Source organism: Arachis ipaensis, chromosome B8 (genome assembly GCF_059453495.1).
Source record: "Arachis ipaensis isolate K30076 ecotype BB chromosome B8, ASM5945349v1, whole genome shotgun sequence".
NCBI classification, from domain to species: domain Eukaryota; kingdom Viridiplantae; phylum Streptophyta; class Magnoliopsida; order Fabales; family Fabaceae; genus Arachis; species Arachis ipaensis.
In genome coordinates, this window is record NC_142443.1 from 64,910,267 (window position 1) to 64,931,827 (window position 21,561).

The following is a 21,561-nucleotide window of genomic DNA, read 5'->3' on the forward strand; positions in this document are numbered from 1 at the left end:
GGCATCTATAGGAACTTCAGATTTCGAATAGTGTTATTGACTCTCTTAGTTCAGTATGATGATTCTTGAACACAGCTTCTTTATGAGTCTTGGCCGTGGCCCTAAGCATTTTGTTTTCCAGTATTACCACCGGATACATAAATGCCACAGACGCATAATTGGGTGAACCTTTTCAGATTGTGACTCAGCTTTGCTAAAGTCCCCAATTAGAGGTGTCCAGGGTTCTTAAGCACACTCTTTTTTTTTTGCTTTGGACCTTGACTTTAACCGCTCAGTCTCAAGTTTTCACTTGACACCTACACGCCACAAGCACATGGTTAGGGACAGCTTGGTTTAGCCGCTTAGACCAGGATTTTATTCCTTTAGGCCCTCCTATCCACTGATGCTCAAAGCCTTGGGATCCTTTTTATTTCCCTTGCCTTTTTGGTTTTAAGGGTTATTGGCTTTTTGCTCTTGCCTCTTCTTTTTCTTTCTATATTTTTTTTTCGCCTATTTTATTTTTTTTTTCTGCAAGCTTTGTTCTTTGCTGCTTTTTCTTGCTTCAAGAATCATTTTTATGATTTTTCAGATTATCAAATAACATGTCTCCTAGTCATCATTCTTTCAAGAGCCAACATATTTAACATTCTTAAACAACAACTTCAAAAGACATATGCACTGTTCAAGCATACATTCAGAAAACAAGAAGCATTGTCACCACATCGATATAATTAAACTAAGTTCAAGGATAAATTCGAAACTCATGTACTTCTTGTTCTTTTGAATTAAAACATTTTTCATTTAAGAGAGGTGATGGATTCATAGGACATTAATAACTTTAAGACATAGTTACTAACTACTAATGATCATGTAATGAAGACACAAACACAGATAAGCACATAACATAGAAAACGAAAAACAGAAGAAATAAGAACAAGGAATGAATCCACCTTAGTAATGGTGGCGTTTCCTTCTTGAGGAACTAATGATGTCCTTGAGCTCTTCTATGTCTCTTCCTTGTCTTTGTTGCTCCTCCTTCATTGCTTTTAGATCTTCTCTGATTTCATGAAGGATGATGGAGTGCTCTTGATGTTCCACCTTTAGTTGCTTCCAATAATTGTGTGGAAGAAAATGTATCCCCTGAGGTATCTCAGGGATCTCTTGATTTGCAGTCAAATGTTCTACCACTGAGCTATAGACCCTTGATGGAAGCTTTTGTCTTCCCTTTCCTCTTTCTAGAGGTTTCTCTGGCCTTAGGTGCCATCAATGGTTATGGAAAAAACAAAAAAGCTATGCTTTTACCACACCAAACTTAGAATGTTGCTCGCCCTCGAGCAAAAGAAGAAAGAATAGAAGAAGAAGATATGGTGGAGATGGATGGCTGTGTGTATTCGGCCATATGGGTGGGATTGGGTGGGGAAGAGATGTTGAATTTTTGAAGGTAAGTGGGTGTATGGGTGTGAGTGGTAAATGGAAGACAGAAGGGATGAGTGTTTATTGGGGATAGAGGATGATTGAGAAGAGAGAAGAGAGTGAGTGAAGGTAGGTGGGGATCCTGTGGGGTCCACAGATCTTGGGGTGTCAAGGCATTTACATCCCTGCACCAATTTAGGCATGCAAAATGCCCTTGCACACAACTCTGGGCGTTCAGCGCCAGGTTGGTGCCCATTTTGGGCGTTCAACGCCCCTTTGCTGCCATTTCTGGCGTTGAACGCCAGAACCATGCTTGTTCTGGGCGTTCAGCGCCAGGATGCTCCCATTCTGGGCGTTCAGCGCCAGAACTATGCTCTGTTCTGGCGTTTGAACGCCAGACAGATGCTCCTCCAGGGTGTGATTCTTCTTCTGCTGTTTTTGATTCCGTTTTCAATTTTTATATTTATTTTGTGACTCCTCATGATCATGAACCTATAAAGACACATAACTAAGAAAAAATATAGTTAGATAAATAAACATTGGGTTGCCTCCCAACAAGCGCTTCTTTAATGTCAATAGCTTGACAGTGGGCTCTCATGGAGCCTCACAGATGTGCAGAGCTTTGTTGAGACTCTCCAACACCAAACTTAGAGTTTGGATATGGGAGTTCAACACCAAACTTAGAGTTTGGTTGTGGCCTCCCAACACCAAACTTAGAGTTTGACTGTGGGGGCTCTGGTTGACTCTGCTTGGAGAGAAGCTTTTTCTGCTTCCTCTCCATGGTTGCAGAGGGAGATCCTTGAGTTTTAAACACAAGGGAGTTCTCATTCCATTGAAGGAATATTTCACCTCTGTCAACATCAATCACAGCTCTTGCTGTGGCCAGGAAAGGTCTTCCTAGGATGATGGATTCATCCTCTTCCTTTCCAGTATCCAGGACTATGAAATCAGCAGGGATGTAAAGGCCTTCAACCTTTACTAACACGTCCTCTACTTGTCCATAAGCCTGTTTTCTTGAGCTGTCTGCCATCTCTAATGAGATTTTAGCAGCTTGCACCCCATAGATTCCCAGTTTCTCTATTACAGAGAGGGGCATGAGGTTTATTCCTGAACCAAGGTCACACAGAGCCTTAAAGATCATGGTGCCTATGGTACAAGGTATTATGAACTTTCCAGGATCCTGTCTCTTCTGAGGCAATGTCAGTTGATCCAGATCACTTAGTTCATTGATGAACAAGGGAGGTTCAACTTCCCAAGCATCAATGCCAAATAATTTGGCATTCAGCTTCATGATTGCACCAAGAAACTTGGCAGTTTGCTCTTCAGTAACATCCTCATTCTCTTCAGAAGAGGAATACTCATCAGAGCTCATGAAGGGCATAAGGAGGTTCAATGGAATCTCTATGGTCTCTAGATGAGCCTCAGAGTCCTTTGGTTCCTCAGAGGGAAGCTCCTTATTGATCACTGGACATCCCAGGAGGTCTTCCTCCTTGGGATTCACGTCCTCTCCTCTCCTCACAGGTTCGGCCATGGCGCTTATGTCAATGGCCTTGCACTCTCCTTTTGGATTCTCTTCTGTATTGCTTGGGAGAGTACTAGGAGGGATTTCAGTGATCCTTTTACTCAGCTGGCCCACTTGTGCTTCCAGATTTCTAATGGAAGACCTTGTTTCATTCATGAAACTTACAGTGGCCTTAGATAGATCAGAGACTAGATTTGCTAAATTAGAAGCATTTTGTTCAGAGTTCTCTGTCTGTTGCTGAGTTGATGATGGGAAAGGCTTGCTATTGCTAAACCTGTTTCTTCCACCATTATTAAAGCCTTGTTGAGGCTTTTGATCCTTCCATGAGAGATTTGGATGATTTTTCCATGATGAGTTATAGGTGTTTCCATAAGGTTCACCTAAATAATTCACCTCTACTATTGCAGGGTTCTCAGGATCATAAGCTTCTTCTTCATAAGAAGCCTCTTGAGTACTGTTGGATGCAGCTTGCATTCCATGCAGACTCTGAGAAATCATATTGACTTGCTGAGTCAATATTTTATTCTGAGCCAATATGGCATTCAGAGTATCAACTTCAAGAACTCCCTTCTTCATAGGCGTCCCATTACTCACAGGATTCCTTTCAGAAGTGTACATGAACTGGTTATTAGCAACCATGTCAATGAGTTCTTGAGCTTCTGCAGGCGTTTTCTTTAGGTGAATGGATCCACCTGCAGAAGTGTCCAGTGACATCTTTGATAGCTCAGATAAACCATCATAGAATATATCCAGGATGGTCCATTCTGAAAGCATGTCAGAAGGACACTTTTTGGTCAACTGTTTGTATCTTTCCCAAGCTTCATAGAGGGATTCACCTTCTTTCTGTCTGAAGGTTTGAACATCAGCTCTAAGCTTGCTCAGCTTTTGAGGAGGAAAGTACTTGGCTAAGAAAGCCGTGACCAGCGTATCCCAAGAGTTCAGGCTGTCTTTGGGTTGAGAATCCAACCATAATCTAGCTCTGTCTCTTACAGCAAAAGGGAAAAGCATGAGCCTGTAGACTTCAGGATTTACTCCATTAGTCTTAACAGTATCACATATCTGCAAGAACTCAGTTAAGAACTGAAAAGGATATTCAGATGGAAGTCCATGAAACTTGCAGTTCTGCTGCATCAGAGAAACTAATTGAGGTTTCAGCTCAAAATTGTTTGCTCCAATGGCAGGAATGGAGATGCTTCTTCCATGTAAATTGGAATTAGGTGCAGTAAAGTCACCAAGCATCCTCCTTGCATTATTATTATTTTCGGCTGCCATATCCTTTTCCTGTTCAAAAATTTCTGAAAGGGTATCTCTGGATTGTTGTAATTTAGCTTCTCTCAATTTTTTTTTTCAGAGTCCTTTCAGGTTATGGATCTGCTTCAACAAGAATGTTCTTGTCCTTGCTCCTGCTCATATGACAAAGAAGAGGGCGCACAAAAATAATAATAATAATATGGGTCCTTTATACCACAGTATAGGGATCCCTTTGTGAGTGGAAGAAAAGAGGGGGAGACAAAGAATGTAATGTAATGGAAGAAACACATCTGTGAGGAGGGTTGAGATGCGAGATGAGATGTTAGGATATGAATGAATAAATAGAATAAGATGGGAGAGAGAGAATTTTTTGAAAATATTTTTGAAAAAGAGTTAGTGATTTTCGAAAATGGTTTTTGAAAAATGTTAGTAATTTTCGAAAATTTTTGAAATCAAAAATAAAAAATAAAATTAATTAGTTAATTAAAAAGAAATTTTTGAAAAAGAGGGAAGATATTTTCGAAAATTAGAGAGAGAGAGTTAGTTAGGTAGTTTTGAAAAAGTTAAGAAACAAACAAAAAGTTAGTTAGTTAGTTGAAACAAATTTTGAAAAGATAAGAAGTTAGGAAGTTAGAAAAGATATTTTGAAATCAAATTTTTGAAAAAGATAAGATAAGAAGATATTTTTGAAAAGATATGATAGAAATTAGTTTTTGAAAAAGATTTGATTTTTAAAATCACAATTAATGACTTGATTCACAAGAAATCACAAGATATGATTCTAGAACTCAAAGTTTGAATCTTTCTTAACAAGCAAGTAACAAACTTGAAATTTTTGAATCAAAACATTAATTGATTAGTTATTTTCGAAAATTTTATATAAAAATAAGAAAAAGATTTTTGAAAAATATTTTTGGAATTTTCGGAAATAACTAATAATTTTGAAAAAGATTTGATTTTTGAAAAAGATTTTGAAAAAGATAAGATTTTCAAATTGAAAATTTGATTTGACTCTTAAGAAACAACTTGATTTTAAAAATTTTTGAAAAAGTCAATCCAAATTTTCGAATTTGATGAGAGAAAAAGGGAAAGATATTTTTTTGATTTTTTTTTGAATTTTTATGATGCAAGGGAAAAACAAGAAAAATGATGCAATGCATGAAATTTTTAGATCAAAACAATGAATGCATGCATGAATGCTATGAATGTCAAGATGAACACCAAGAACACTATGAAGAATATGATGAACATCAAGAACATATTTTTGAAAAATTTTTAATGCAAAGAAAACATGCAAGACACCAAACTTAGAATTCTTTAATGCTTAGACACTAAGAATTCAAGAATGCATATGATAAACATGAAAAGACACAAAACAAAAAATCATCAAGATCAAACAAGAGGACTTACCAAGAACAACTTGAAGATCATGAAGAACACTATGAATGCATGAAATTTTCGAAAAATGCAAGATGCATATGCAAGTGACACCAAACTTATGATATGACTCAAGACTCAAACAAGAAATACAAAAATATTTTTGATTTTTATGATTTTCTAATTTTTTTTTAGATTTTTATTTTATATTTTTTGAAAAATTCTTTTGAAAAAGAAAAAAAAAGGAATTCCAAAATTTTTAATATGAATTCCAGGAATCTTATGCTCTAAAGCTCCAATCAAAGGGTCAGGCATGACTTAATAGCCAGCCAAGCTTTAGTATGTAACTCAGACATGACACGCCTGACATTCCTTACATTCAACAGCCAATTGGCTAAGAAAGATAAAGAAGCTCTTCTCTTGAGTACAAGAATTGAGACATGGCTTTACAGCCAGCCAGGCTTCAACATGCTTCATGAAACACTAGAATTCATTCTTAAAAATTCTGAAGCCATAGAATAATTTATTTTTGAAAACATTTTTTTTTTCGAAAACAAAAGAAAAATTTTTGAAAGATTTTTGAAAAAATTTTTGAAAACAAAACAAAAAGAAAATTACCTAATCTGAGCAACACGATGAACCGTCAGTTGTCCAAACTCAAACAATCCCCGGCAACGGCGCCAAAAAACTTGGTGCACGAAATTGTGATCTCCAGGCTCGAACAAATCCTGGTAATGGCTCCAAAGCTTGGTGCTCTGATCTTAATTCATGATTGTCACAACTTCGATACAACTAACCAGCAAGTGTACTGGGTCGTCCAAGTAATACCTTACGTGAGTAAGGGTCGAATCCCACGGAGATTGTTGGTATGAAGCAAGCTATGGTCACCTTGCAAATCTCAGTTAGGCAGATATAAATTGGTAATGGTGTTTTCGAATAATAAATAATAGAATAGGGATAGAGATACTTATGTAAATCATTGGTAGGAATTTCAGATAAGCGAATGGAGATGCTTTCGTTCCTCTGAACCTCTGCTTTCCTGCTATCTTCATCCAATCAGTCTTACTCCTTTCCATGGCTGGCTTTATGCAAGGGCATCACCGTTGTCAGTGGCTACATCCCCTCCTCTTAGTGAATAATATGCTCACGCACCCTGTCACGGCACGGCTATTCATCTATCGGTTCTCGATCATGCTGGAATAGGATTCACCCTCCTTTTGCGTCTGTCACTAACGCCCAGCACTCGCGAGTTTGAAGCTCGTCACAGTCATTCAATCATTGAATCCTACTCAGAATACCACAGACAAGGTTTAGACCTTCCGGATTCTCTTGAATGCCGCCATCATTCTAGCTTACGCCACGAAGATTCTGGTTAGGAGATCTAAGAGATACTCATTCTAGCTTAATTCATGTAGAACAGAAGTGTTTGTCAGGCACGCGTTCATAAGGGAGAAGGATGATGAGCGTCACACATAATCATCACCTTCATCACGTTCTTGGGTGCGAATGGATATCTTAGAAGCGAAACAAGAAGAATTGAATAGAAAACAGTAGTACTTTGCATTAATCTTTGAGGAACAGCAGAGCTCCACACCTTAATCTATGGAGTGTAGAAACTCTACCATTAAAAATACATAAGTGAAGGTCCAGGCATGGTCGAGATGGCCAGCCCCCTAAAACGTGATCAAAGGATCATAAGGTAATCCCAAGATGCCTAATACAATAGTAAGAGGTCCTATTTATAATAAACTAGCTACTAGGGTTTACATGAGTAAGTATTTGATGTATAAATCCACTTCCGGGGCCCACTTGGTGTGTGTTTGGGCTGAGCTTAAGTGTTGCACGTGCAGAGGCCATTTGTGGAGTTGAACGCCAGTTTTTGTGCCAGTTTGGGCGTTCAACTCTGGTTTTGGATCCTTTTCTGGCGCTGGACGCCAGATTTGGGTAGAAAGCTGGCGTTGAACGCCAATTTACGTCGTCAATTCTTGGCCAAAGTATGGACTATTATATATTTCTGGAAAGCCCTGGATGTCTACTTTCCAACGCAATTGGAAGCGCGCCATTTCGAGTTCTGTAGCTCCAGAAAATCCACTTTGAGTGCAGGGAGGTCAGAATCCAACAGCATCAGCAGTCCTTTTTCAACCTCTGAATCTGATTTCTGCTCAAGTCCCTCAATTTCAGTCAGAAAATACCTGAAATCACAGAAAAACACACAAACTCATAGTAAAGTCCAGAAATGTGAATTTAACACAAAATCTATTAAAAACATCCCTAAAAGTAACTAGATCCTACTAAAAACATACTAAAAACAATGTCAAAAAGCGTATAAATTATCCGCTCATCAAAAACCAAATTCATCAAAAGGTCGACCAAACGAGGATTGAACCCAATTTCTACAAATCGGCAAAAATGAAAACAGAATAATGCAAGAAGTTATCGAAAGTGATCCAGAGAAAAGACCTGACGAGGTCTTAATAAAATGGATTGCTAAATAATAACTTAAAGACTAGCCGACATCAAGAAGTAACCAAAGTTATAAGTAAGTCCCTGGAAAGAGGTCTGGCCAACCCTATAAAAGAGGATTGCTATAACTTAGAAGAGATCGACATGACGAAGTCGGTCTCCTACAAAGCGTAAAAGTTATGAAAGTAATTCCTGAAAGAGACCTGAACAAGGTCCAAGAAAGAGGATTACAAAAATAACTTAGAAGAGATCGACATGACAAAGTCGGTCTCCTACAAAGCGTAAAAGTTATGAAAGTAATCCCTGAAAGAGACCTGAACAAGGTCCAAGAAAGAGGATTACAAAAATAACTTAGAAGAGATCGACATGACGAAGTCGGTCTCCTACAAAGCGTAAAAGTTATAAAAGTAATCCCTGAAAGAGACTTGAACAAGGTCCAAGAAAGAGGATTACAAAAATAACTTAGAAGGGCCCGACGTGGCGAAGTCGGCCTAAAACATAAAAGTTATAAAAGTAATCCCTGAAAGAGACTCGAGCAGGGTCCAAAAAAGTGGATTACAAAAATAACTTAGAAGGGCCCGACGTGGCGAAGTCGGCCCAAAACATAAAAGTTATAAAAGTAATCCCTGAAAGAGACTCGAGCAGGGTCCAAAAAAGTGGATTACAAAAATAACTTAGAAGGGCCCGACGTGGCGAAGTCAGCCCAAAACATAAAAGTTATAAAAGTAATCCCTGAAAGAGACTCGAACAGGGTCCAAAAAAGTGGATTACAAAATAACTTAGAAGAGCCCGACGTGACGAAGTCGGCCCAAAACATAAAAGTTATAAAAGTAATCCCTGAAAGAGACTTGAACAAGGTCCAAGAAAGAGGATTACAAAATAACTTAGAAAGACCCGACATGACGAAGTTGGTCTCCATAAAATGCTAAAGTTATAAAAAGTAATACTTGGCAGAGACCTCATAAAGGGCCCAAACAAAACAGGATTACTAGAAATAACTTCAGAAGCCTCAAAGGAATCAAAGCAGGAAATACAAGGGCAATCCAAAGAGGTCGGGCAACAAGGCTCCTGCACTACCAAAAACCTAAAATGGGTACCGAGGTAGATAAAGACCGACATGATATTAAAGGCATGAAGTTATAATAAGAACAAGCTCAAAGAGGCTACCTAAGTCAGCCCCAAGAACTTGGAAGCTATTTCTTGTTTTTCAAATAATAAGTTTCTAAACAAGCAACTAAAAGAGTGTCAACAGTCATCAAAAGACCATTTACAAAAATATAAAGTTCAAAAGCCTGCAAACAGGGCCATACGCAAATATACCAAGAATAAATAAAGAGGATCCAGAGGTTTCCCAGAAGCTGCATCAACATGGTGTGAAGGAGGACGAGTCTGGAGGGGCACAAAATCCACTGTCCATCCTCCCGGTTCAAGATTTGACAGTCAGGTTCTGACTCAATTCCGGCTGAAGGAGCTGAAGGAGTCGGCACGACAGAAGCCTTGGCAGCAGGCGCAGGAGGAGGTTCAACATCATCATCATCAGGGTTGTCAGGGACAATCTTACCGTCCCTCACAACATTGTCAAGACTAAAGAGAGTAAGGTCGAGCTTGGGTGCCAGAACCCGAACCTGCTCCCTTAAGTTCTCATAAGCAGCAGTCACGCTGCCCACAAGGTGACCCTGGAGCTCGGTATAATCATCCCGGACAGTCTCCAACTCACTCCTTAGACGCACCACTTCTCTATAGGCCAAAACATAGCTATCCTTGTGCCTCAACACTGTGTCTTCAGCCAAAATTCACAAAAGCCGCCAAGGCCACAAAACTAGCCTTTTCACCCTCTAATTCTTTCTCCATCTTCGCCAACTTTACCTCCAGCTCCTCCTTCAAACCCCTTATTCTATCAAACTCCGACTTAGCCTCCATCATGAAAGATTTTGTAGCATGAACCGGGATACCCTGAGCAGTTCGAAAAAGAGCCGCACCCATATGAGCCATCTTCACACTACTTCTGGTTATGAACTCTAGGTGATGAAGAATGGACACATCATCCATTGGAAGACCTCCATAGGGGGCAATCTGCTGGTCGACAAACTCGACGGCATCAAAGTTAGGGGCATCAAGGTTAAAGGGCTAAGATGTTTTTTGCTTTTTCAGAGGAGGAGCGCCAGAAGCAGCAGCTGAAGTTTGTGGAGGGTCAGCCAGACGAACCCGGGGAGTGGGGATCACCCTCTTTGGCCCGGGTGAACTCGGCACGGGTGGCTTCACCTGAACCTGAGAAGATCCCTCTCCTGCCACCTTGGCCGACATGTTTTTAGCAGCAGCAGCCTTCCTTGCCTTCTTAAAGGCCTTCTGATGAGCGGATAATTTATATGCTTTTTGGCATTGTTTTTACATAGTTTTCAGTATGATTTGATTAGTTTTTAGTATATTTTTATTAGTTTTTAAATAAAAATCACATTTCTGGACTTTACTATGAGTTTGTGTGTTTTTCTGTGATTTCAGGTAATTTCTAGCTGAAATTGAGGGACTTGAGCAAAAATCAGATTCAGAGGCTGAAGAAGGACTGCAGATGCTGTTGGATTCTGACCTCCCTGCACTCAAAGTGGATTTTCTGGAGCTACAGAAGTCCAAATGGCGCGCTCTCAATTGTCTTGGAAAAGTAGACATCCAGGGCTTTCTAGAAATATGTAATAGTCCATACTTTACGCGAGTTTAGATGATGCAAACTGGCGTTCGACGCCAATTCTCTGCCCTATTCTAGAGTTAAACGCCAGAAACAGGTTGCAAAGCAGAGTTAAACGCCAGAAACAGGTTACAAACTGGCGTTCAACTCCAAGGAAGACCTCTACACATGAAAGCTTCAATGCTTAGCCCAAGCACACACCAAGTGGGTCCCAAAAGTGGATTTTTGCATCATTTACTCATTTTTGTAAACCCTAGTAAGTAGTTTAGTATAAATAGGACTTTTTACTATTGTATTTACATCTTTGGATCATTTTTTACATCTCTGGACATTTAGTTCTTAGATCATGAAGGCTGGGCATTCGGCCATGCCTGGACTTTGTTCTTATGTATTTTCAACGGTAGAGTTTCTACACACCATAGATTAAGGTGTGGAGCTCTGCTGTTCCTCATGAATTAATGCAAAGTACTACTGTTTTTCTATTCAATTCAAGCCTATTTCTTCTCTAAGATATTCATTCGCACACAAGAACATGATGAATGTGAGGATTATGTGACGCTCATAATCATTCTCACTTATGAACGCGTGCCTGAGAAACACTTCCGTTCTACATGTAAACAAGCTTGAATATGTATCTCTTAGCCTTCTGATCGTGAGATCATAGTCTTCGTAGTATAGGCTAGAACTATTGGCGGCCATTCTTGAGATCCGGAAAGTCTAAACCTTGTCTGTGGTATTCCGAGTAGGATCCGAAAAGGGATGGCTGTGACGAGCTTCAAACTCGCGAGTGCTGGGCATAGTGACAGACGCAAAAGGATTACTGAATCCTATTCCAGTATGATCGAGAACCGACAGATGATTAGCCGTGCGGTGACAGTGCATCTTGGACCATTTTCACTAAGAGGACGGGAAGTAGCCATTGACAACGGTGATGCCCAACATATAGCTTGCCATAGAAAGGAGTATGAAGGATTGGATGAAGACAATAGGAAAGCAAAGATTCAGAAGGAACAAAAGCATCTCCATACGCTTATCTGAAATTCTCATCAATGAGTTACATAAGTATCTCTATCTTTATTTGACGTTTTATTTATCTTTTAATTATTAAAACTCTATAACCATTTGAATCCGCCTAACTGAGATTTACAAGGTGACCATAGCTTGCTTCAAGCCAACAATCTCTGTGGGATCGACCCTTACTCACGTAAGGTTTATTACTTGGACGACCCAGTGCACTTGCTGGTTAGTTGTGAGAAGTTGTGACAAAGAACTAAGATTATGAACGTGCGTCTCCAAGTTTTTGGCGCTGTTACCAAAGAATGAACGGTCACGATTTCGTGCACCAAGTTTTTGGCGCCGTTACCGGGGATTGTTCGAGTTTGGACAACTGATGGTTCATCTTGTTGCTCAGATTAGGTAATTTTATTTTTAAGCTTTTTATTTTTATTTTTTTATTTCTATTTTCGAAAAAATTTTCAAAAAAAAAAATATTTCTATGAAATAAAGAAATTATTCTATGGCTTCAGAATTTTTATGAATGAATTCTAGAGTTTCATGATGATTTGTTGAAGTCTGGCTGGCTGTAAAGCCATGTCTAAGTCTTTTGGACCGAGGTTTCAACTACATTAGAGAAGAGCTTCTTTGTCTTTCTCAGCAATTTAGCTTTTGTATGTAATGATCTGCTAAAGCTTGGCATCAGGTTTGTGCCTCTGTTGGGGTGTTGAACGCCCAGGTTCTACCCCCTTGACTGGCGTTCAACGCCAGCTTCAGGCTCCCTGCATGGTGTTCAATGCCAGCAATGTGCTCCCTAGCTGGCGTTCAACGCCAACAAGGTCTCTGCTCCAAGGTGTTTTATTTCCAGCTTTGACTGTTTCTATTTCTGTTCTAACTATTGCACATGATCACAAACTTAAACAAATATGAAAATTAAACTGAAATAACTTAAATAAACTTAAAGAAAAATAGGAAAACATTAATTATTGATGGGTTGCCTCCCAACAAGCGCTTCTTTAACATCACTAGCTTGACAGTTAGCTCCTTACGGAGATGGATAGGGGCTCAGAATTTTACCGCTTACAGTGAACTTCTTACCTGTGCTCTCATGGATAAGTTCCACATGTTCCAGAGACAAGATCCTGTTCACAGTGTGTGGAATGACTAGATTGTCTGTAAAGACGACTCTCATGCCAGGTGAGAGGCCTTCAGTAGAGATTTTCTTATCCCTCTAGCCTTTAGGTACTTTCTTCTTAGTACCTTTGTTCTCAGTGCTTGATAATGGCTGCCCAACACCGAACTTAGAATTGGTGTCTGGGGGATCTGTATAACTTTGCACTGAGAGAGAGGGTTGGAACACTAAGTATTGCACAACTATTTCTCTGTTGTCAGAGGGAGAGTTAGGGTTAGGTATCCTGAACAAGATGTAGTCCTCCCATAACTGTAGAATCAACTCTCCCTTTCCTACATCAATGATGACATTGGTAGTGGCTAGGAAGGATCTTCCAAGGATGATGGATTCATCCTCTTCCTCCCCAGTATCCAAGATTATGAAATTTGCAAGGATGTAAAGGTTCTCAACCTTTACTAAGACATTATCTACACGACCATAAGCCTTTTTCATTGACTTGTCTGCCATCTCTAGTGAGATTCTTATAGCTTGTACCTCAAAGATTTCCAACTTCTCTAATACAGAGAGTGGCATAAGGTTTATGCTTGACTCTAGGTCACACAGAGCCTTGTCAAAGGTAATGGTGCCTATGGTGCAGGGAATCAGGAAGTGTCTGGGATCCGAAAACTTCTGAGGTAGTTTCTGCTGAACCAAGGCATTGAGTTCCTTGGTGAGTGACGATCGGATTTTTGATGGTTTAGAATTTCACTAATGAAATCTCGTTGTAAAGTATAGTTTCTAAACCAATCACTAATCCTTTCATACAAAAGGTTGTTTGTCACTAGTACAAACCCCTAAAACTTATAAACCGAAGTATTGGACCTCGGGTCGTTCTCCCTAGGAATTACAATGAAGTGTCTTGTTATTGGTTATGAGTTATTTTGGGGTTTTGGATAAGAAGCATGAAAAGTAAATGGCAATGAAAATAAACTAACAACTATAAAAGGCTCTTGGAAAGGTGTGAGAACTAGAAGTTCTATCCTAGTTATCCTTCTCACTTGTGATGAGAATTGTTCATTGCTACCACTTAGTTAACCCTTACTAATTAAAGGAAAGTCAAGTGGATGAATTGACTTGAGCCACAAGTCCTAGCCAACTCCCAAGGAAAGACTAGCTTTAGTGCATTCCAAACCAATTAGCAATCTCTCCAATTATCAATCAACAAAGGAATTAGATAACTCAAGTATCACTAATTACTTTACCTAGGTCAAGAGGAACAAAATCTACACCAAAACTAAAAGAGACATTTCAACAAACACATAAAGTGCAATAGAAGTAAACATTATTATTTGCAAGAATTAAAGGAATCTACAACTACAAAGGTAAGAGATCAACAATAGAAAAGCAAAGAAGACACATTTATTATGAATTACCTCTTATTGAATTGAAAGAAAATGGGATGAACAATACTAGATCTACAACAAAGTATAAGAACAACATGAAGGAAATTGCAATAAAAGAATGGAAGAAGAATCAATGTCATTACAAGGGATTGAGATGTAGAAGTAGAAGAACATGAATCTAAATCTAGACCTAAGAACTAAACCTAATCCTAATCCTAATTCTAGAGAGAAGTGAGAGCTTCTCTCTCTAAAACTAAAGTGATTAGTTAGTTGGAAGTGATGTTATAGTAGTGAATCATCAAAAGTTGTGATCCCCTTAATCCTTCATCCTTTTATTCCTTTCCCTTAGCAATTTGGCGCCAAAAATGGGTTCAGAAACCCTCTCAAATCGCCAGGCACGTGTTGCATTAATGAGGTCATGTGCCATCATCGGCGCGTGCGCGCATGGTATGCGTGCGCGTCCCTGGTCGATTCTGCAATGTGCGCGTGAGCGCCTTGTGCGCGTGCGCGTGCATGGCTGACTTTGCTTCTTTGACTTTTTATGCTTCTCTCCACTTGTATGCTTCCTTCCTTGCTTCCTTTGATCCATGCCTATCCTACTTCAATCCTGGAATCACTAGCAAACACCTCAAGGCATCTTATGGAATCAAAGAAGAACTAGAATTCATCAAAATAAGGCTTAGAAAGCATGTTTTTACACTTAAGCACGAATATGGGAGAGATAACAAAATCATGCTAATTCCTAGGCTAAATGTGACAAAAGGTTATCAAAATACTCTGAATTCAATGCAAAACAAACCGTCAAATTGGGGTTTGTCAACCTCCCCACACTTAAGCCTTAGCATGTCCTCATGCTAAAATAAGAAGGAACTAAGGGTTATGACATTTATTGAATGCAACTAAACTATATGAGTCCTATCTAAATGCAACTATCTAAAGCAATTGGAAATGCTTAGTTCAAACTAATCAATTCCCAAGAGGGCATGTGTAAGCACAAGAGCTAGGCAATAGGGACTAAGTCCAAACCACAATTGTATTGAATTGTCAAAAAGGAGTTTAAACTTGCAAGAATATAGATAATATGGGTTAACACATGTGATTGAACTTTTGAACCCTCACCGGATGTGTATCCGCTCTATTCACTCAAGTGTTTAAGGGTTATTTCACTCAATTCTCTTCTAATCATGTTTTCCAAAATTTGATTTTCTTCTAACAATCAACACTTATTCAATGTATGCATACATTCATCATGAGGTCTTTCATTTAGGTTGTAATGGGGTTAGGGTCAAGGTAGGATCATTTATGGTCAAGTGGACTAGGATTTGAATCTTTGGTTAGCATAGACTTTCCCACTTAACCTATTTAATGACCTATACAAATGCGAGCTATTCTAACTACCCATTTTTCACTTTTTCTTACATACTCACGCATTTTCTTTTCATTTCACAACACTTATGCATTGATTCTTATTGGGCTTCACCTTGGGGCATTTTGTCCCCTTTATTGCTTTTCCCTTTTTTTTTTTCTCATTTTATTTTTCTTTTCATCATTTTTTTCTTTCCTTTATATGCATTTTTTTCTTTTTTTTTCTCTTCTTTCAAACTAAATACAAGAACATCAATGCATAAGGTCTCTACATTTGATCAATACGTGAATATGTGCCCAATTCCTAAACATAAAAGTGTGTTGCCCCTTTTTATCCCATCCAATGTTCCCAAGCCTCACCAACTTGAATAATACACACTCTCACTAGCCTAGGCTAATCAAAGATCCAAACAAGGACTTTTCATTGGTTTTCCGCCTTGGGCTTGTAATGAGCTAAAATAAGAATGAGTTGGTTAAGCATAGGCTCAAAATTGGCTAACAATGGAGAGTAAAAGGTTGGCTATTTAGGCAAGTGGCTAATGAAAGAATGGCCTCAATCATATAAATGCACAAACACAAGAAAATAAATGGATATATAGAATCAAGCAAATCAAGGATCACAATCATGGAAAGAGAACAGTTTCACACAAGAATGGAAAATAAGTGGGTATAAAATGTAACCACATCAATAGGCTCAAGTCTCACAAGCTTGTGTTCTCAATTCAATACATGCTTCACAAGGTATGAAATTCAAGCAAGTTTCAAAAATTCCTTTTCAATCAATTGGGTTGATGCCCTATATTTAAACTTCTTGAAAAATCTCAATGTTTGACTAAGCATTGTTGTGATTGAAAAATTCAAAAATTTTCCAAAAATTTTCCTTAGTTTACCCTTTTCTTTTTCACTCAAAACCAATTTCTTATGCAAAAAGGGTGACTAAGTTTCACTTAAAATATGATTTCTAATCACAACCACAGACTAAAAGGAAGAATATATAAAAGAAGATATGCAAAAATGTATAAATAAAAATCCAACTAAAATACAGAATCTATCATCCAAAATATCTAAAAATATCCAAAAGCATCAAAATATCTAAAATCCAAAATAAGCAATAAAAGTATCCAAAGCAAACTAGAAATGCATCAAAATATATACAAAAATGTGCAAAATGAGATAACTAGGCCGAAAAGTTCACCGGTTCCCAAATAATGCTACCGGTGCCCTCCCCACACTTAAAATTAAGCATCGTCCTCGATGCTAAACCGGAGGATCAGTGGGAGGTACAACGATAGGCTCTGGCTCTGACTGTGGCTGTGGGACCGGCTGAGTCTCCTGTGTCTGAGGTGGTGCCTCCATGTGTGCTGGCGCTGTAGTGTCAGGGGCATCCTGCTGAGCTGGTGCCTCCGCGTCCTCCTCCTGATGATCCTGCTCATCGGAGGCCGGAGAATCGGGAAGCGGAGGTAGCTCAGCGCCTAGAGAGATAAGTGCCTGGTCCATCCGATCCAAACGGCGTCTGACATGGTGTCGCTCTCGCTCTAAGAACCGGAAGAGACGCTGGACCAGGAGATAGGTAGGCTCAGGTGCTGCTGGAGGGTCTGTAGATGGTGGAGGAGCTGCGGCTGTAGAAGATGATGGGCCAGCTGCAGGGGCTGGTGGTGAAGGTGTCCCTATGACAGCCCTAGCCCGAGAGCGGCGGCTAGCAGGTGGCTTCTCGTGCACCCAAACACCCCAGGGGATAGTAATCTCCCTGTCATCTGCATCAGCTGGTGGTGGTCGCACATCATCATCTGACCACGGGACATCAGCTAAGGCCGCCATACTCGTGACCAATGTAGGAAACGGAAGTAGGCCACGAATATGCGCCCGCCACATGCACTGTCGGATAAGTCTAGGGAAGGAGACATCCTTCCCCTCCATAACACACCCGATCAGCAGAAGCATCTCCATGGGGACCTCAGAAAAGTGGGTGGTAGGCAGGACGTAGTGGGTGAAGATCATCTGCCAAGTCTTGGCCTCCCTAGTCAAATGAGTGAATAACATCCCCTTTGGCTTGGTGTTGCCCGCATCCATAACCCATGAAGCCTCCGGTATCCCAATCACGCGCCGAAGCGCCTCATAATCAAAAGTCATGGTATGGATGGCTATCTCAGCCTGATGATGGGCACACTGGTCATGCGGAATGTATCGGCAATGTAATGCCTCCCCAATGGCGGCCTCGGTGAGCATAATCTCTCTACCCCTCAGCTGAACTGAATCCAAGGTCGGACGGAAGAAGTTGCAGTAGAATTCCTTCACCCAAGATATATTAATGTCACCCAAATCCCGGTCAACAAAGTCAATACCTAACTCAAGGATCCGACCATTAATGCGCCGTCTCACATCATTAGGTAGGAGCAACTTCTTCTCAATATTTAGCTTCGTGGTTCGATATCTAGAGAACCGAAGCTCACAGTAGAGATTGGGGAATTTGCCAGGATTGGTAGAAGGCAACTGCTAATTCTCTTTATCCTCGTCCTGCAATGGATTCCTAGCATAGTTCTTGTAGATGGAAGGAATGGAGGGGGTAGAGTGTTTTCTCTTTTTAGAGGCGGTGGCTATGGCTTTGCCTTTATCCGACATCCTGAAAAAAAATGTGATAGAATATATAAAACATTTAGCATGTAACAAAGAAGACATGTTCAGGATACCATTATCAAAGAGCAATCATGATGTTGCACTGAATATGTAAAAGTGAACAAGTAAGCATAGGTGAATGAACCAAAACCGTAATCCTCATTAAAGATAACACCTCATATGCAAAAGGCACTAATATCATCATATTCATGAAAGAATTGTTAAAGAGGGTTAAAAGTGAGTGTAAGTAAAATGGTGAAAGAAATTAGTGAGTTAGAAAAGTGGATTAGTGATATGATGATATATAGGCTCAATTGAACGAGAAATTGCGGTTCATGTTCACGATGATTGTGCAAATCCGGGAAGTCAAAAAGGAAACGGAAATTTGCCCAAAACTGAAATAAAGATCAAAATGAAACTAATTTCCTTGAAAATCGGGCAGCATTCCGGCTTAAAATTGGACGTTCCCGGATAGCAGAATAGCACAAACAGTAAGAAAGCAGCATCAATTAAGCACAGCAGCAGTGGTACAGCATTCAGGCAACAAGAAGTGCATAAAAAGCAGTCCAAAATCAGCATACAACATTCAAACAGACAAACAGCAAGTAAGCACATACGGAGCACTTATCAGGCCTAGAATCCTCTATCCAGTCCTAGCTACCTAACCGCAAGTATTTTTAACTAATCCTAACATTCAACATTTGATTTTAGCTAACTAACATGCAATTCTAGGAACGAACATGAATGAACAAATAAAAAAAAGAAAAAATAGAAAAGAATTAACAGAAATGGAGCAGGAACCTGGGAGCCGGGAAAAACTGAAAATGGACAGTGGGGACTATGATAGGGCAGGGGCAGCGGAGACAGACTGGCACCGCCGTGAACGGTGGCACGGTGGTTTGAGAAACTGAAGGGCGGAGGGGCGGCGATGGTGAGAGGGTGAGTCGGTCAGAGGAGTAAGAGAGAAGGGACGAGAGAGAGAGAGGACGGCAGTGATGGTGGCGCGGAGGCGGAGACGGTGGCGCGGTGGGAGTTCGGCCGGGAGGAGGAAGAGAGGAGTGAGAGAGAGAGAGAGAATGGGTGGTGGTGAGAGGGGGAAGAGAAGGTGATGATGAGGGAGGGCGAGTCGCCGGCGGTGAAGATGGCGCGGCGGCGGCCGGTGTTGCTGCTGCGATGACAGTTGGGGCGAAGAGAAGAAGAAGATGAGGTTGAGGTGCGCGACTGCGCAGTGTGCTTCGCGAGTTAGGGTTATCCCCATTTTTGAATTGGCGCGCGCGCGCACCTTGCGCGTCCGCGCCCATTGAAAAAAACGTGGGTCCTATGCGTGCGCGTACAACGCGCTTAAGCGGGGATGAGCAGAAATAGGAAAGGACGCGTGCGCGTACCGTGCGCGCACGCGTGCATGGAGTTGGGCCAGGGGCTTAGAGTTGGCCCAACTCAGGCCTAACTCTCTGGAGAATGGCCTGGGAGTCGCGCCACTAGATTTGCGCGCACGCGGCAAGTACGCGTCCGCGTGCATTGAGGGGAATGGAGATCTACGCGTGAGCGTACAGTGCGCGTTAACGTGGGGTGGCATATTAGGCAGGGGCGCGTGCGCGTATCATGCGCGCACGCGTACATGAGATTGGGCCTGAGGCGTAGAATGGGCTTGAGGCACGCCCAACTCTCTGGTCCATGGCCTAGTTTGGTGGCACCACGCAGGGACGCGCGCGCGGCAAGTGCGCGTCCGCGTACATTGACGAATTTGTGAAATGGCGCGCTGGCGCGATGCGTGCGCTCGCGCAGATGGGGTTGGGCCTGGGGCCTAGAGCTAGCCCAGAAATGGCTTAACTCTCTGGGGTTAGGCCCAATCATTTGCAGCAGCAAAACGGCGCGGACGCGGCAGGTGCGCGTCCGCGCGATCTTCCAGGATCTAACAGTCGGCGCGCCCGCACGTAGTGCGCGTCTGCGCCCCGCCTTTTTTTTTTTTTTTTTTTCAGAAGAACAACAAAAAAGCTTGCTGAGTGCTCCCCTTAGTGTCACAACTCTTATTCACTCAACCATCATACAATTCACAAAAATGCAATTTTTGATATTATTCATCTACTACTAAACACAACATGCATGTGACTAAGCTAACAATTAAATTGTACAAACAAATTTGTATGAAACATCCACCTACAATGGTAACTCAAATCACTTATTAGGCAAATTTAAAAGGGAATGGAAAGAGTTTACCATGGTGGGGTGTCTCCCACCTAGCACTTTTAGTTTAAGTCCTTAAGTTGGACATTTTGAGATGCTTATTGTCATGGTGGCTTATGTTTGTACTCATCCTTGAATCTCCAAGGATCTTTGCTCCTCAATTGGTTGACAGAATTTCCAACCATATTCATCAAACTTGGGCAAAGTTCTACCCAAGATAGGAGTCCCCATAGTTGGTCTTTACATAGCGAACCGGGATCCCATATCTTATCTTCACACCCATCTTCGATTCGATCTTCATACATTTTCTTTCCGGGTGGTTGACATAAGTGTGGTTGACATGTAGAATTCTCAAAGAAGCTTCCAAACAACTTCCTAGACCCATGCAATTTGGTTCTACACCAACCATTGTTCTTGAATGTTGAGCTTACAACCATCATGAGCTTAGAATGATGTTTCCATCCACTGCACAACTCTCTTATACTTTTAACTCCACAAAGAGCTCTAAGTTGACCATTATTTTCAATCAAACCATATTCAAGCGAGAAAGTGAAGCTTATGGATAAGAATTTTACCCACTTGAATGTTGTGTTGGATGATGACTCGGGAAGGGAGACCTCCCCACACTTAGACAATGCAAGGTCTACTTCCTTGTGCTCTTCTTTGTGTATTTCCACCTCTTTGCTAGCTTCCTCGATTTCAACCTTTCCCCTTTTATCACATAGCTTGGTGTTGTCTTCAAGAACTTTGATTTCTTGCCTAATGGGAGGTGGTTCAATTTTGGATAGAAATTCATTGATGAATAAATCCATTTCTTGGTCAACCTCTTCATATTCTTCAATTTCGATATACACCATGCCAACGTTTTTCTCTTGGTAGCTCTCTTTCTCATTGCTCACCAAGGGTATGGGAGGTTGTGCACACTCTTTTATACTTTCAACTCCCTGTCCAATGGGAGAGGATTCCATTGTAGAGAGAAATTCATCCATGATTGAATCCATCTCTTGATAAGCCTCTTCCAAGTCTCCAACGACGATATGCCTTGGGGGTTGCGCACCTTCCTCAACATCAATATCAAGCTTCTTGGAAGAGTTCTCCATGATGCTACATTCCCATGGACTTTCAACATCTCCGAGATCTTCAACCACTTCTCCCCTTTCTTCAATGATTATAGGTTCCTCTAGTTGCTCCAATACAAAATTTGACT

General features: G+C 40.8%; 1 non-coding gene across 1 annotated transcript; it reads left to right on the forward strand.

The window, feature by feature from the left end:
* Positions 1–3,682: 3,682 nt before the first annotated feature.
* Positions 3,683–3,790, forward strand: LOC148548380 (small nucleolar RNA R71). The gene has a single exon (XR_015897439.1). It is a non-coding gene; the product is annotated as a small nucleolar RNA R71 (small nucleolar RNA).
* The last annotated feature ends 17,771 nt before the right edge of the window (positions 3,791–21,561 follow it).